At 43.1% G+C, this 15,629-nt stretch overlaps 1 long non-coding RNA gene across 1 annotated transcript in view; it reads right to left on the bottom strand.

Annotated features, from left to right (window-relative positions):
• Positions 1-7,684: 7,684 nt before the first annotated feature.
• The window catches only part of LOC104989206, a 91,991-nt gene continuing 84,046 nt past the window's right edge, over positions 7,685-15,629 (bottom strand). The window contains exon 4 of the long non-coding RNA XR_825349.1: positions 7,685-9,284. This is a non-coding gene — a long non-coding RNA (uncharacterized LOC104989206). The remainder of the gene's footprint in view (positions 9,285-15,629) is intronic.

The following is a 15,629-nucleotide window of genomic DNA, read 5'->3' as shown; positions in this document are numbered from 1 at the left end:
AAGCTCCACCCAATTGCCTAAGGAGATGATCCCCTCTGACAGCTACAGGCAATTTAAAAGCTCTTGTGAAGCCTTGGGTGGAAAACCAACACAACTTCCAGACTCAGCCAATCCCATATAAGCATTTGAAGGGTCAGTCCTAAAGCATCCAAGGCAGACATTAACACTTTCCCAGTGACCCATAAATAGCCACCAAGGACTTTTCAAGAAACCCTGACAACACAAATATAATGACTCTTTAGTAATGAGGTTAGTATCTGAGGGAGTTGACTGGATTGATGATTGGTTATAATCTTAAGAGCTCTTAGCTTCTGCTTGTTTTCCTCTGGGCGATCATCGCTGAATGGACGTTCTGTCTGATATTTGTTGTTGGCAATAAAATGGGAATTTCAATTCTTAAAGGGTTTCTGCCTTCAGGGTCTGAAGCGCATTAGAAATGTTGCTTTGTCTGGTTCATCCTGTACACGAATGAGTCATTCTTGATCTCGGGAGGTGGAAGGGTGAGCAACTACTTAAACAGGGGGCACGTTCTGTTCTGAAATGTGCATCCTGCTTGCAGAGTGGCTTTACGAAGCATCTTTCGTGTTTACTCCACAGAAAGATTGTAAATTAGGAAGCAACACTTTGGATTAAATGAGACTCATGATAAAACATGAGGAAGAACAATTAAAGGTTGACTTCCTCCTAGAAATTATAAAATATTTTATGGAATTTAAATTCCCAGGGCATGTACTGCTGAGGCAAGGGGCATTGGCTACTGAAGCAGACCTGTGAAGCTGAGCCTGTTGGAGGTGAATCTACGTCAAAAACGTGTGATCCTCAGAACCTATGGGTGGAATTCATCCCAAAAAAGCAGAAGAGGAAAGGGACATGGAGCTCACCTCCTGAATAAATCAGTGTATGTGCGTGGCGGGGCGCAGGACCATCCCCAGCGGCTTCCCTGCTGGGCAGGTTGCTGTTTGCTCTGGGAGCAGCATCTCAGGGAGAAGCTAATATTCACAGAAGCAATTCAGCAAGCGGAACGTCTGAGGATGAGGTGGGAGAGACGGAAACCAGGGAATCAGGGAGGGCTGGGGCCCAGGAGGGGAGGCTGGGCTTGCCCAGCTCTTCTGGAACACCCAGCAACCCTGGCTTCCAATGGGACTATGGCCTCCAGAGCCTGTTTCTTCACCTGTTCTAGGGATGGACACTGTGGGAACCTGACGAGAGCCTAGACCCTCTCCTGCCCGAAACGTTCCCACCTCTCTGCTCTTCCCTCTCGGAAGCAATTTATGTCTCTCCTTTCCAGCACTCTCTCTCTGTTGCTCTGTGTGTGTCTCTATCTCTGTCTGATCTCTTGCTTTCTCTCTTAAAAGTTTCAGAGGTTTTGAAGACTCCCCTTAAGGCCACATGAGCTGTAGCTTTAAGAACTCCTAGCTTAAAGATGAGACTTTCCTGGTGGCTCAAAGGTAAAGAACCTGCCTGCCAATGCAGGAGACATAAGACACATGGGTTCGATCCCTGGGTCAGGAAGATACCCTGGAGGAGGGCATGGCAACCCACTCCAGTATCCTTGCCTGAAGAACCCCATGGACAGAGGAGCCTGGCGGGCTACGGTGCATGGGGCCACAAAGAATCCCGACACGACTGAAGTGACTTAGCACAAGCACAAGCTTAAAGAGATAGGCAGGGCACTCTCAGCTCTGAAAGGAGCATGTGGGACTTCCCTGGTGGTCCGGTGGTTAAGCCTCCACACTTTCAATGCAGGGGCTGCTGATTTGGTCCCTGGTCAGGGAACTAAATTTCCACATGCCATGCAGCATAGCCAAAAAGTAAAAATTTTTAAAAATGAAAAAGGGAGCACATGTTTGAAACACAATAAGATTAAAAAACTATATAAATATATATATATATATTTTTTAAGCAATTTGGGAGGTTTTGTTCAACTCCTCACCTATCATTAATTTCAGAAAGAGATGATTCTCTAAGCCTACACTATAGATTATGCATTTTGGTGCTCCATGTTGGGGTTACAGCCAAAAAGAGTGAGGTGCTAAATGCTATAAAAATATTTTTTTAAATTAAGATACTTTGCCTTATTTGTCTCCTAATCCATAGCTATCAGAAAGGGGGTTTGAGTCACTAATGACCTCCTTTACAAATCTAATCCATACCAGGAGTAATTTCCTACTACTAATAGGAGGAAAACCAACCTGCAAAATCACTTACCCTCAAGCAACTTGTGACCCCAAGGGGTATGATGTGTTAACGCTTTATATGGATCACTTTGCGATCTGGGAGCACCAGAAATTCATTCCATGAGCTTGCTTTCCTATTTTGTTGTTCAGGGACCACTGGATTGACTGTGATACTGCAAATAAAGTTTACAGTCACTAAACTGCTTTTGGAGTTTAATTTGAGGATGTCAAGGTAGCATGTGATAAACTACCACTCATATTATTTAAGTACCTATTTTAAAGAGAAAGATTCAAGACAAGTACTGCCATCTGCCTGTCTTCTCAGCTTCACTCTAGAGTGTCGTTTTTCCGTAAATTTGCTATGTCTCTCTTCCATCAGCCCATTTTCCCTTATCTCTACCACATCGCATCCTCCTTCTGTTGCTAACAAGGAGAGAGAGAGAAAAAATAGCTTTTGTGAAAGTAAAAGTAAATTCTGCCAACAAAGAATCATTTCCAGACATGACATCTCTCTAAAGAAAATTTCTGACTCTCTATAATTGAAAACGATGGATCAAATTAGGGTCTAAACAAAAGAATCTACTAGTTACACAAATGATGCAAATCATACTCAAAGAGACCAGGAAGACTGATCATTGCCAAGACTTGGGCAGGGTATGAGATTTGACCCTATTTCTAAGTTGAAAAGTCAGCCTGCCTGAGAGCCAGGAATACATCAAAGACCCAATACTCCCAGGTCAGAAAGAGAGGACAGCTTATTATTCACAAGAACAGTAGCTAGAGCAGCAGCATTTTGGAATGATGATTTTGAAAGTCCCAATTCACACAGGGGGTTGCAAAGAAGGCTGAGTGACAACTGCCTTGCAAAGGGTTGCACTACAGGAGAAAGAACTCTGAACTTAGGGAACCCATATCTTTTATAATAGGCAGTAAAGGAAATCCAACCAGTCCATTCTGAAGGAGATCAGCCCTGGGATTTCTTTGGAAGGAATGATGCTAAAGCTGAAACTCCAGTACTTTGGCCACCTCATGCGAAGACTTGACTCATTGGAAAAGACTCTGATGCCGGGAGGGATTGGGGGCAAGAGGAGAAGGGGACGACAGAGGATGAGATGGCTGGATGGCATCACTGACTCGATGGACGTGAGTCTCAGTGAACTCCGGGAGTTGGTCATGGACAGGGAGGCCTGGTGTGCTGCGATTCATGGAGTTGCAAAGAGTCGGACACGACTGAGCGACTGATCTGATCTGATCTGATCTGAAGCTCACTTATTTTTTTGCTCCAGAGGAAGAAGCAATCTCTATCCTCCAACACAGTTTGCTGCACACACAATCATACTTGAAAACACGTGTCCACCCCTAAGGCAATGTCTGGCCACAAACACGCAGAAACACTGGAGACCCGTATATAATTGTCTCCCAACAAGGATAACACTAAATTTGTGTGCATATGTGTGTCTGTAAAATGTGACCAAGTCAACATAGCACAAACACTTTTTTAAACCCCCATATACTTGATAGGACTTTCTACCTCTAGAATCCACCAGAACAAGGTGAACCCAAACCCAGCAAGGTCATTTAATACACCTTACTTTGAAGAGCCTGAGGCTGAAGGAAATATGTACCAGAGATAAAGCTGGTCTTATTTATCCAATGGACCCAACAAAGCATCAGAAGACCAGATCTCCAAGGCCTAGTTTGCAGTTGTTGTTGTAACAGTACTCCACTGAGATGCTCATCCAGTGTTCTGTGGTGGGAACACCCACACAGCCCAGAGGAGTAGAGAACAATTCAGTCTTATACAAGCCATTCATTCCCAGGTGCACGATGCCATGGTGGCATCAGAATACTGAAGAAGTGAAGCATTTCCAGCCCTGGTGTCTGAGTCCGGGAGGAGGGGATCTCCAGGAAGTCTGGATCTTTCTTGCTCACAGAAGACTGGGAGAATCCACCTGATTTTCACAAGCAAATTACATACACCCGGCTGGTTACATCCCAAACTTCATAGAGAATGTCACCAGCTCTCAGTAATAACTCCAGGATCCTTTGGGTTGAAATAAATTCAAAGAAGAAGAAAACAGCAGTGGGGAGAATCACCAGAACACCTATCTCTGTTCAATCTGAAATCAGCTTTCCCAAAGTTCCAATACCAAATAAATACACTGAGTTCTTTGTGTGTTTTTAGACCAGAGACAAGGGGCCCGCCCACCCACAGTACTTCTCCCCACCCAAGACATCTTAGGCCATTTCTGCCATCAAAGTGTCCTCAGGTTAGTGCCCAAAGCAGGGGTGAAAGGATGTGGGTGAGGGGATGGTAGGAAGCTCCCCAAAGTGTTGGCACTCAAGGAAGATCCCTGAGAAGCAGAGGGAATCCACAGAAGCTTTAACTCAGAAGCAGAAGCGTGATGCAAGGGCAGGAGTGTCACTCAGCAGTCACACGAAGGGCTGGCTCTGAGCCCGGGCATCTCGCTGAGCAACACTGGAGGGACAGGAATAAGAACAAGCCCCGTGCTTGCAGGCCGGGCGTGGAGCAGCACCCAGAGCAATACTAGGCACCAAGGAAAACACATGGCTCCCACTCTGATCATGGAAAGGGATGAGATCACCTCCCAGACGCTGTCCCACCTGTGTCTCCAGGTGGGGGCCTGGTGCCTGCCTGGCAATCTCTTGGCGTTGACCCCTTCAGCCTGTACCCCTTGGTGTGGCTCGCACAGAGCTCATGTTCCCAGCCACTTCGTCTTCTTAGAAAGAACCAGAAATAACGACTTATTCATCTACCGTTGATCAACTGATTTCTGCACAGCACACAGCCTTTCATGGAGACTTTCATTTTGTAAATGAAAATCAAACATCTGTGTGTAACAAGAGCTGGAAACCACATCACCCTGGGCTGCTCTTTCTCCTAAATTTGCTTTCTCAGGAAACTGAAGAAAGGGTGCTCTGTACTTTGCTGCCAAGGCCAAATCCAGAAGCTTTTTGTTAGGGTAGAAAACAAGAAGAGCCCGGAATAGGCTGTGCCACAGCTCCAGAGCAGGCAGGGCCCCGGGTTCTCCAGTAGAAAATAAAATGCCACAGCTCCAGAGCAGGTTGGGCCCCAGGTTCTCCAGTAGAAAATAAAATGAGAAATAGTGTGCTCACATCATGGCTGCCACCTGTCATAACAGCACAAGCTGATGACCTGCCGTCAGACGTGGGCATTGGGTTATATAAGAATGGCCAGTGGCCCAGGCACTCAATCTGGGGACCTTAAAAAATGCCTAAGCTCTGCTTCTACCTACAGATGGAGAGGACCATCAGGAGGCCAAGGACCCCTCCAACCACAGAGCCTCCCCACCCCACCCACCAGCTCAGGGGCCCAGCTCACTGTAGATGCAGTGAGATACTCTGATAGATGCAGATGCAGGGGCCCTACTCCTGTGTTTGGGACTGAATATCCCCCTGTAAGAGACAGGTAAGCCTAAAGGGCTTGAATCTCAGCTCTATAACTGTGTGATCTCGGGTAAGCTGCTTACCTTTTCTGAGTTGATTTTTTCTCACCTGTAAAATGAGAATAGCGATCCACCCCATTATATTAATGTCAGACAAAATGAGATAAGGCAGATAAACACTTAACACAGTGATCAAGAAGTGGGAGCCACTATTATGATTGCTGTAAATGGACACCACTCCGTTTAAACATGGATTTCCAGGTGTTCAAGCAATCACTGAGCCAGAAATTGGTTCCTTTGAAGTCATTCCCCAAGTGCTGACCCTTAATTGCTCTCCAGCAGAAAATAAAATGAGAAATAGTTAGCGTGCTCACATCATGGCTGCCACCTGTCATAACAGCACAAGCTGATACCCTACTGTCAAACGTGGGCATTGGGCTACACAAGAATGGCCAGTGGCCCGGGGTACTCAACTTGGGGACCTTAAAAATGCCTAACCTCTGCTCCTACCTACAGATTCCGATTAAGTTGGTCAGGACTAGGGTCTAGGCATCAGCTGCTTTAAAGCTTCGGGGGTGATTCAAACATACACTCGGGTCTAATATGCACTCTTCAAGGTGGGAAGGAGTCAGTTTTCCCAAAGAATCATTTATCATATTTATTCAATTGGCAAACACATATTGATCCCTCTGATTGGTCAAGCACAGAACCAGGGGCCTGATTTATAAGACCCAGTTCCAACCTCAAGAATCCTAGAGTCTAACAGATGAGACAACAGGTGAATAGTCAGTAGTAATAGTGGAAACATGTCACTAGGCTGTACACACCCTTAGGAAGGGTCCAACCCAGCTCTCCAGATACAGCCTGTTGGTGGAGAGGGTGTACCAGACCCAGGCAATAGTTTTTGCAAAACTTCTGAGGAAAAAAAATACAGAGAACATTTCAGACACCCCAAGGAATTCAGTAGGACCAGACATCAGTCCGAAAGGCCAAAAGAGAAGGCCGGAGAGGTAGGAACCAATTCCTTGTAGAGAAGTCAGAGGGGTTTGGGTTTTAGGTAGGGGAGTGGAGTGGTCAGAGCTGTTTTGGGGAAAGATTATTCTGATTACTGGGTAGAAAACAGATCAGAGGGACATTAAGACAGAACACAGGGAAGTCAATTCCAAGATAGTTGTAGCAATCACTGCAAGATTTCACTGGGACAGATTTAAGCAGTATTACAGAGGAAAAGCTTGGTGACTATGGATGCATTGGGACCCGGATGGGGAGGCAAGGAGGAGGTCCCAGCTTGTGGCTTGAGTGCTCCAGGGAGTCAGGTGATGCCAGGCCAAGAGCAAGGTGGCGGGGGGTGGGGGGGGCAGGAAGTATGTGATGTGACAGGCCTCAGAGGCCTTCAAAGGAAAAGTTCAAAGGAAAAAATTATAACCTGGGCTGGTCAAACCTACCAGAATTCCTGCAAGTTCTGATTTTTGTGTACTCATAGAGTGTAAGGCATTCTAACAATAATTGGAATATCTGATTAATCTGAAATCTTGAGAATATACACCAGATGGGCAAAAGGGAGTTTGAATTAAATGAAAGACGCATGGCCTGGGGGAGTGCTGGAGTAGAAGGCAGGCAGAGCCAAGGGCACAGAGTTATTTTCTGTTTCCTGCTCAAGCGGGGAGTCTGTTCCAGCTCCCCTCCTTTCACCACCTGATCTGAAGATGCCTCAGGTGAGGTCCAGGATCAAATGAACAAAAGACCTGAAAATGAAAAGCTAGCTGGTGCTTGGTACCGTTGTCTGTGGCTTCTCAGGTGGCTCGGTTGTAAAGAACCCACCTGCCAATGCAGGAGGCGTGGGTAAGATCCCTGGGTCTGATCCCTGGGTCAGGAAGATCCCCTGGAGGAGGGCAAGGCAACCCACTCCAGTATTCTTGCCTGGAAAATCCCATGGACGGAGAAGCCTGGAGGGCTTCAGTCTATGGGGTCGCAGAGTCGGACACAACTGAGCATATGTGCACACACCCTTGTCTTCAGAGCATCTGACAAAGTAAAATCATCACACCCATGCTGTTTCGCAAGGCAAACGTGTAAGCAGAGTTGTAAGCAGCTTTGTTTATTCGAGTAAATAGCTTGTAAATAAATCATTGGTAAACATTACAAAATTAAATACATTTTCAAAAGCTTGCCAGTGTACATAAAATTCACAAACATAGTTCTTTTAAAAAATAAAATATGTTCAGAGCACCCTTGATATAAAATGCCTGACCCCTGTCCTCTGACAGGGCCACCTAGAGACACCTTACAGTAGGGAGGGGGGTTTCTATGGGAGGCAGTGGGGGCTTCCTGGAGGACACCAAGAGTTTCTACTCTGACCTTTGACCCCACCCACATCCAACTGCATTTTGATCCTTCTCCAAGGAGCCGGTATAGAACTGAGAGGGGCTCAGCAGGTGCCCCAGGCTCAGCTCCAAGCAAAGGGATCGGATCAGGGTGCACAATTAGGGCCAGAGTCCTCACCATAAGCCACTGAGAGAAGCCAGAAAGGAAATCTCTACCACACTTCCAAACCAGCCAATGCTCCTGCATCGACTTTCTCCAGAGGAGCTGAGGTTTTCTCAGTTGTACACTCGCTCATCGCTCAGCTCACCCAATCTGGTCTGATGCCCTCCAGGCACAGAAATGCCCAGATCTACTTCTAAGGAGGAAGATATAATCTGCTCACTTCCTTATGACCTGCTTTCATGGAGAGAGAATAATATATGGTATTTGGTAGAAAGCACAGAATGAATTGCTACACGGCGCTTTCTGGTTCCACGGCCAAACACCCCTCAGACAGTATGAACATTTCTAGAGAAATTTGAATAGTCATTCAAAGAAACGGTTCAGAAAACTTTAAAATACCACAAATGAGGCAATAAGTACATGACCTGGCAAAGCATCCCAATTAACAGAATAATACAAAGTCCATAAATTAAGCCCTTGACCAACTCCACATTGTCATAGTGTAGCTCATTAAAATAACGGATACGCTGAGTTCTTTTCACTTTGGTGTAGAAAGTGAACATTGGCGGTCTCCAGCACTCACATGAAGAAGACCTAGTGGCCTCTTGAAAACACACATGCCATGACCTCCAATTAAAGGATGACCACAAGTTTATTCCATCCGTGTGAAATAAAACTCACATCCACATTTTAACTTAGTTGCCTGTAGATATATACAAGTACAAGAAATTCGACCTTTGTGTCAAATGTACAACTCAAGAAAAAAGTATTACCAAACTAGCTGTAAGAAAACCATCATCCCTGTATCATTAGGTCCTTAACATCTGGTTTCTCCAAGAAGATGCTGCCTGGTCCAGCCCCTCCTTGCGTGTCTGCCTGATTTGATGCTCTCTGGTTGGGCTGAAGCCAGAGTCTGTGATATCTTTGCTATTAAAATATTACACCAACCAAACCTTTAAAAACCAAAAAAGGAACACTCTTGAATAAATGTCTAATAGATACCACCCCTCCCCACCCCCAAAAAAGTTGCTCATAAGGACAACAGTTCTTTATGAAAAGTCTTCGTGAAGTCCAAATTCCTTCCTGGGTCTCCAGCAGAGTTCCACCTGGGCTGGAATTATACAGCCTTCTTCTGTGGGGGGCTCAACTTCCGCATGCCTCTTATCCGAGAGAGCAGCTCCTTAATGAACTCCTAAAAGAGATCAGAAGAAGTTATTATGAGAGAGTCACACTATTCAAATAAGGGTTTAAAATCTGCTTGAAGTCACTGAGGTCAACTGCAGCTAACCTTAATTGATGAGCTTGGTTGGGTGTGTTAACCCAACTGGCACAGTATAGGACATTTTTAAACAAATGAAGATACTTAAGCTTCTCACCATCCTGCCTTCTCACTGCTGTACTCTCTTTAAAGAGAAAACCAAGCTGCCTTCACTCATTGACATTATCTACTTGGCCCCTGAAGGCCTATGTGGTTTAGATCAATGCTTCGCAAACTTCACGAAATCTTTAACACTTGCTTAAACTCACCAGGGAAATGTGTGGATTCTGAAAAAATAAGTCTGGTTGGGGCTGAATATTTTGCATTTCCAACTGGCTACCAAATGATGCCAGCGTTAGTCTCTGAACCTTACTTGAAATAGCTAAACTAGACCCGTGGTTTTCAAACTTGAGTGCACATCAAATCACAGGTGGGAAGGAGGGCTTATTAAATACATTCCAGAGTGCTGGGCCCACTGCCCCAGAGTTTCTGATTCAGTAGATATAGGCTGTGGCCTGAGAACTTGCATTTCTGACAAGCTTCCAGGTGACACCTATGCTTCTGGTCTCAGGATCTTAATGAGAACCATGGGTCTAGATCGTAATAGAAGTCTCTTGACTTTTTTGGACTGCAAATCACAGTTTGAAAAGAAAAACAAGACACACTGATATTTACAATCCAGTACATACAAAAATTCAACATTCAGAAAACGAAGATCATGGCATCTGGTCCCATCACTTCATGGGAAATAGATGGGGAAACAGTGTCAGACTTTATTTTTTTGGGCTCCAAAATCACTGCAGATGGTGACTGCAGCCATGAAATTAAAAGACGCTTACGCCTTGGAAGGAAAGTTATGACCAACCTAGACAGCATATTCAAAAGCAGAGATATTACTTTGCCAACAAAGGTTCATCTAGTCAAGGCTATGGTTTTTCCTGCGGTCATGTATGGGTGTGAGAGTTGGACTGTGAAGAAGGCTGAGCGCCGAAGAATTGATGCTTTAGAACTGTGGTGTTGGAGAAGACTCTTGAGAGTCCCTTGGACTGCAAGGAGATCCAACCAGTCCATTCTGAAGGAGATCAGCCCTGGGATTTCTTTGAAAGGAATGATGCTAAAGCTGAAACTCCAGTACTTTGGCCACCTGATGCGAAGAGTTGACTCATTGGAAAAGACTCTGATACTGGGAGGGATTGGGGGCAAGAGGAGAATGGGATGACAGAGGATGTGATGGCTGGATGGCATCACTGACTCGATGGACATGAGTCTGAGTGAACTCCGGGAGTTGGTGATGGACAGGGAGGCCTGGTGTGCTGTGATTCACGGGGTCGCAGAGTCAGACATGACTGAGCGACTGATCTGATCTGACATACAAAAATACATCTGAAATAAAAACTTAAAGAATGAACACTTACTGTATTCCACACACTCTTTTTTATTTCACTCTAATTTCATTCAAAACATAATACTGGGGAAGACCCACTAAAATGATGTTGTGACTATTCATGGATCAGAACCAAATAGTTCTCACTTTAAGCCATTAGCAATCTTTTGTTGTTGCCTCATGTATTAAAGTTTCTGCCTACTAAATTGGAGAAGGCAATGGCAACCCACTCCAGTACTCTTGCCTGGAAAATCCCATGGATAGAGGGGCCTGGTAGGCTGCAGTCCATGGGGTTGCTAGGAGTTGGAAAGGACTGAGCGACTTCACTTTCACTTTTCACTTTCATGCATTAGAGAAGAAAATGGCAACCCACTCCAGTGTTCTTGCCTGGAGAATCCCAGGGATGGGGAGCCTGGTGGGCTGCCGTCTATGGGGTCACACAGAGTCAGATACGACTGAAGCGACTTAGCAGCAGCAGCAGCAACCTACTAAATAAGTTGCATTTATTAGATAATAATTACTTTGTCTTCCTTTTTTAGATTTGTTGAAACAAAGCTGACAGCCAATCAGACTTTCTGATCAGCAAGGGACAGCCAGTGAGTGACAGAACTGTGCACAGCAGGGACATCCCGGAGCAAAAACGTGAAGGAGACTTCCTTTCCTTTAAGGCCTCTGAAAAACAGCTCTCAGACAATCACGCATCAATTACAACCTCCAGCCATAGCTCCCAGACTAAATAGTCCCTGTGCTTCTATCCAGCTCTAAAACATAATATGCTTAAACACTTAATATATGATGAGCTGCCATGATTTCTTTTTTAATAATCTTTTTGCTAATATGAAAGTTACATATGCTTTTTCTAGAAAACTTAGAAAATATAAACCAACCACAATTACTCCTCAGAACGAACCACTATTAACATATTTTCTTCTATGGAAATTATTTTTACCCAATTAAGATTATACTATATAAATATATCCTGTATTTGCACTTAGCATTGTGTGTGTGTGTTAGTCACTCAGTCATGTCAACTCTTTGTGACCCCACGGACTCTGACTCCAGCCCGCTCCTTTGTCCATGGAATTCTCCAGGTAAGAATACTGGAGTGGGTAGCCATTCCCTTCTCCAGGGGATCTTCCCAACCCAGGGATCAAACCCAGGTCTCCTGCATTGCAGGCAGATTCTTTATTATCTGAGCCACCAGGAAAGCCCACACTTAGCAGCATGTCAAGTCTTTCCCCCAAAACATTAAATAGTCTTTTTAAAAATTGATCTTAATGGTTATAAGTCCTTTATTATATGGATGTTCTACAATCTGTTTCATTCCTCCATCACTGGATATTTGGTTGGTTTCTGGCTTTTCAAAAGTATAAACAATGCCACAATTAACATCTTTGTGTATAAATCTCTGTATACAATTTGGATTATTCCCTTTGGAGAGCTATTCTATAGTAGGTCAAAGGACATAAACATTTTAATCACCACCATTTCTGAACTTGGACAGAAAACATAAATATGGGTATGACTAGCACTTATCTAAATGGCTTTCAACTAAAAACAAAAACAAACGAAAAACCCTAAAACTCTTGTGATCTACACATAGTTATAGCAACTTAGTACACAGAGATGCAAGACTGAAACAAAAGCTTCACGTAAAAATACAACTCTGACTATGCGTAAGATATTTTCTATTCTATTCTATTCAGAAAAAAATACAGATCAAGATCACTTAATGGTTACCACGCATAGTCTGTAAACACAGGGAGCTAGACCAAGGTTATTCAATACATTAACCCCTAACCACATGTGGCTATTTCAATTTAAACTAATTAAAACAAAAATTAAAATTCACTTCCTTGGTCACACAAGCCACGTTTCAAATACTCAGTTGCCATATATAATATGTTAAACTAGCTAATGGTTTTCATATTGAACAGCAGGATTTTTCCATCATCTCAGAAAATTCTATTGAACTGCTCAAGATGACAAGACTTGGAATCACAAAACTAGATGCAAAAACCTTGAAGAAAAGTGCAAATAGGAAAAAAAGGCCAAAGACCAAGGGCAGAGGCCCTCTAACAAGTGAGATCTGGCAAAGGCTTGGAGCCAGCAAAGGAGACTGAAAAAGAAGGACCAATGAAATTAGGGGAAACTCAAGAAAATGTTCTGTTTTTTTTTTTTTTAATTAAAAAAAAAATTGAAGTTTAGTTGATTTACAATATTGCAAAGAAAGTGCATGGTTAAGAAGCCAAAGGAAGGAATTACAGATAAGAGATTAAGTCAAAGACAAAGCTATTGAATTAGGCAAGAAAGGGGCCATTGTGTCCTGGAGGAGAGAAATTTTAATAGAATGGTTGGGATGGAAGCTCTTAACACTGAAAGGACCCCAGGGCCTTTTTTTGTAAACAGCTTCACTAAAATATAATTGATATGCTACAAAATACACATAGTTGAAGTATACAACTACTATGAGCATACTATCCGCACAATGAATATAATAGACATATCTAATACCTCCAGCTGATTTTTCATTTTCCTTGTAATCCTCCCTTCCTACCCCTATTCCTCCTGCCCCAGGGAAACACTGATCTGTTTTCTGTCATTCTAGATTCATTTGCATTTTCTAGAGTTTTCTATAAATACAATTATAACACTCTATACTTTTTAGTCTGGCTTCTGTAGCTCAGCAAAACTATTTTGAGGTTCAGTCATACTGCTGCATGTATTAATAGTTTATTCCTACTTTGTTGCCAATTGGCATATCACTTTAGAGAAGTATCACAGTTTGTTTACCTAGTCACCTGTTGACGGAAATTTGAGTTATTCCCACTTTGGGGCTATTACGGATAAAGTTGCTTAAAAACATAAATGTTAGAGAGAGTATGGAGAAAAAGGAATCCCCTTGTACTGTTGGTGGGAGTGTAAACTGATACAGCCAGTGTGGAGAACAGTATGGAGATTTCTTCAAAAACTAGGAGTAAAACCACCATGTTATCCAACAATACCACTACTAGGCATATACCCTGAGGAAGCCATAACTGAAAAACAGACACATGTACCCCCAGTGTTCGCTGCAGCACTCTTTACTATAGCTAGGCCATGGAGGCAACCTAGATGTTCATCAATAGATGAATGGATAAAGAAGTTTTGGTACATATATACAATGAAATATTACCCAGTCATAAAAAGGAACGCATTTGAGTCAGCTCTGATGGAGTGAATGAACCTAGAGCCTATTATATAGAGTGAAGTAAGTCAGAAAGAGAAAAACAAATACTGTACATTAACAAATACATATGGACTCTGGAAAGATGGTACTGATGAATGTATTTGCAGAGCAGCAGTGGTGATGCAGACATAGAGATCAGACTTATGGACATGGTGGGGGAAGGAGAGGGAGGGATGAATTGAGAGAGTAACATTGAAACACTGCAGTCCCTTGAACGGCAAGGAGATTCAACCAGTCCATCTTAAAGGAGATCAGTCCTGAATATTCATTGGAAAGACTGATGCTGAAGCTGAAGCTCCAATACTTTGGCCATCTGATGCGAAGAACTGACTCATAGGAAAAGATCCTGATGCTGGGAAAGATTGAGGGCAGAAGGAGAAGGGGATGACAGAGGATGAGATGGTTGGATGGCATCACCGACTTGATGGACATGAGTTTGAGCAAGCTCCAGGAGTTGGTGATGGACAGGGAAGCCTGGAGTGCTGCAGTCCATGGGGTTGCAAAGAGCTGGACACGATTAAGCGACTGAACTGAACTGGACACTGAACGTATGCACCATCATATGTAAAATAGACAGCCGGTGAGGATTTGCTGTGTGATACTGGGAGTTCAAATCCATGCTCTGCGACAGCCTGGAGGGGTAGGAGGGGGTGGGAGGTGGAAGGGGAGCTTCAAGAGGGAGGGGACATACGTATACCTATGGCTGATTCATGTTGCTGTATGGCAGAAATTAACACAATATTGTAAAGCAATTAAAAAAATAGAAACTACACAAATCATAAAAAAAAGTTGCTAAAAACATCATGTACAAGTCTTTGTATGAAATATGCTTCCTCTTATTTTGGGTTAATGCCTAGGAGTATAACAGCTGAGGCATCGATCTATTTATGTGTCTATCCTTACACCAATAAGGAAAGTGTTGATTTTTATAATAAGTCTGAAAATTAGGTAATGTTAATCAGCCACATTTATTAATCTTTTTCAAAACTATTACAGGTCCTTTAAATTTCCTTAATAATTTTAGAATTGTTTTGCTTGTAAATGCCTATCAATGAAAACTGGCTGGGTTTTCATTGAGACTGCATTAAATCTATAGATCAATTTGGAGATAACTGACATCTTAACAATAATAAATCTTCTCACCCATGAAAATGGTATATCTCTGTACCCATTCAAGTCTTGTTTAAGCAACATTTTTGGTTTTCAGTGTACAAATATTACACATCTTCTGTCAGATTTATTCCTAAGTATTTAATATTGTTGATGTTATTGTGAGTGGTATGGTTTATTTCAATTTTGATTGTTGCTAGTATATAGAAATACAATAGATTTTTATACATTTATCTTGTAACCTGCAAATTTGCTGAACTCATTATTTCTGGTAACTTTTGGGTACACTATTGGATTTTCTACATGGACAATCATGCTGTCTGTTAATAAAGACAGCCTAAGTGAATAGCAGAAGAGGGAATAAATATGTTACAGTATATTGTAATATAATAACGTTATTGCCTTCTTTGAGAAAGACCCATGTTTGCAGTGCTTACATTCACTTGAGACTCCAAATAACTTGATTTGGGGGAGAAGAGGAGCTTCACCTAATTTCTTTGCAGTTCAGTTCAGTTCAGTTCAGTCGCTCGGTCGCTCAGTCGTGTCCGACTCTTTG

This window comes from Bison bison, unplaced genomic scaffold (assembly GCF_000754665.1).
Source record: "Bison bison bison isolate TAMUID 2011002044 unplaced genomic scaffold, Bison_UMD1.0 scf7180017864148, whole genome shotgun sequence".
Classification (NCBI taxonomy): Eukaryota; Metazoa; Chordata; class Mammalia; order Artiodactyla; family Bovidae; genus Bison; species Bison bison.
The sequence above is the reverse complement of the archived record's forward strand: the minus strand, read 5'-3'. Positions and strand labels throughout refer to the sequence as shown.